Genomic DNA, 2200 nt, shown 5'->3' with positions numbered 1-2200 from the left:
TTGGTTTGGGCCTCGAGTGGCACCCTGGCCTATGCCGGACACATGTTAGGGAGAGAGAGTGAGCGGGAGACAAACCCACGCCTACAGAAGACATTTTGTCACCCAAGCCAACCCTTGAAAAGGCTGCTTTGCACAGCAAAAACACGAAGAATGGTGCGTTTTGCAGCCGCCGCCCACTGCAATGAATCTGAATAACTCCTCCTTTTGGGCACAAGCACCTCCCCTGCCCCTTGCAGTCTTTCCAATTCATGATACAAAAAGACGGACAGGACAGGTCGCCTGACTTTCCGTCACTGCCACCCTTTGCCATCCTTACCTGTAGAAAGCCCTTTCATCATCCCCAAACCCTAATCTTTTCCCTTCACTTCCCAGCCCCCAAACCCTGCCCTCTGAACCCTTCTCACCCCCCGCATCCCTTGTCCTGTCATCCCCCTACCATCCGGGAAAAAAACGGCTTGACCCCTCCTTCCACTAGCCCACCTCCCACCCAAAGAGCAATTTCTGCTGCGCAGCTAGCTTTCTAGGCAGCAGCGCTATTGTGATGTCATCGGGGGGGCATTGTGACAAGCCGCCAGTGTTCCGTCTCTTCATGTTGTGCACTGTTCAAACGGAAAATACATCAACAGGCAGGCTACAGAAAAGCTTACTAACAAAGGTTAGAGAGGGGCTTTCTCAGAGGGCTTTTTACAGTTTGTCTATTCCCAATTAGCCGGTTTAGTATACTTAATGAAAGTACTAATTCTTTCATAGGCCGCCCATTCTTAGTATTTGACGTTCCTTATATTGTGGTATTAGGCTGCGCAGCAGGTTGCAACACACCTGTGGTCACTGCAGCAGCAGCAATAGAATCCACTTTGTCCAAAAGGGATCTATTCCATTCAATTGCACATGATCTAGATTAGCCTGAGAACAAGATACTGCATGGGACATAGCAGAGTTGGTGAAGTTGAGTGGTGATGAGTTTGCCATTTGGATGAATAAAGCAAGTAAAAAGTGTGAAAGATAAAAAGCAAAAGGAGTTTGAAGTGTGAAAAGTGAATGGGCCAAATTGAGGTGCATATGAAGTTGTATGCTTTCTTTCAATTCATTAATCGGGCTAATATGAATCAGGTGAATCGAGTTCTGCTTTTGGAAACTGGGTTAAGAAGGGGTGCACCGCTCCTGGAGGTACTGCAATACCAGGTCAATGCGTGGAGTGGACAGAGCAAGCTCTTTTTCCATCTCCCTGTTCTAAAAATCCATTTAATATATGGTCCCCAGATAGGGGACGTATCAGATATTAAACTGATAAGAACAGATCACGTTTCAAACAAGCTTTATTAAACTCACGCATTACAAACAAAAAGTCACACTTTAGATACAAAACACAGTTACTTGTGCACATGAAACGCATCATAAAACCCAAATCAGGTATTTACAGGTACAGTAAAATATCACATAAAATCACATAAACATACATAAAACCAGCATTTTACTTAAAACATGAGATAAAATACATTAAAAGCAATACAGTAAAAGACATAGAATCACAAATAAAATATGATTATAAATACATAAAAGTGTTCCATATCTGGAGACACCATGCCTTTTTTGCTTCCAATGTTCCCTGTTTTTTGCAGTCTCTCAAATAGTACGTGTACATGGTACATAATGCAAGACCTATACAGTCTTTCACAGGGATGCAATCATGCTTGAACAGTAAAATATTTCTGGTTTTCCATAGGGCCTCTTTAAAACTGTTAATTATGAGCCATGCGATTTTTGCCTGGTACATGGTAGGACAATCAATTATACCGTATAACACCACATCACAATTTAGGGTGCATAACCCACACACCCATTTCAGGAGCGTGCCCACTGCCTGCCATACCTCTTGTGCGTAAGTACAATACCAGAACAGGTGGAACACCGTCTCCTCCTGGGCACACCTGTCTCTTGGGCATCTGGCACTGGCCACAAGTCCCCTACGATGTTGGAAGGCCCTGGTGGGGAGACATTGGTGGACTATTTGCCAGGCCAGATCCTTTTGCGTATTACTAAGAGCAGGGCATGAGACGTTGTTCCAAATTAATCGGCACCTAGACGGGGAAAAATTAGCCACATCCTCCATAATCTCATGACCCTTACAGGCGGCTGTCAACTTTCGCTGATTTGACAAGACTCCCTTGTCCACATTTATCAAATCATATTCAGATATAAT

At 44.2% G+C, this 2200-nt stretch overlaps 1 pseudogene; it reads right to left on the bottom strand.

Moving 5' to 3' along the window:
* Positions 1–1145: 1145 nt before the first annotated feature.
* Positions 1146–1318, bottom strand: LOC142260955 (U2 spliceosomal RNA; annotated as a pseudogene).
* Between the last annotated feature and the right edge of the window lie 882 nt (positions 1319–2200).

This window comes from Anomaloglossus baeobatrachus, unplaced genomic scaffold (genome assembly GCF_048569485.1).
Source record: "Anomaloglossus baeobatrachus isolate aAnoBae1 unplaced genomic scaffold, aAnoBae1.hap1 Scaffold_201, whole genome shotgun sequence".
Taxonomy (NCBI): Eukaryota; Metazoa; Chordata; class Amphibia; order Anura; family Aromobatidae; genus Anomaloglossus; species Anomaloglossus baeobatrachus.
This window is presented reverse-complemented; position numbering and strand designations above follow the sequence as displayed.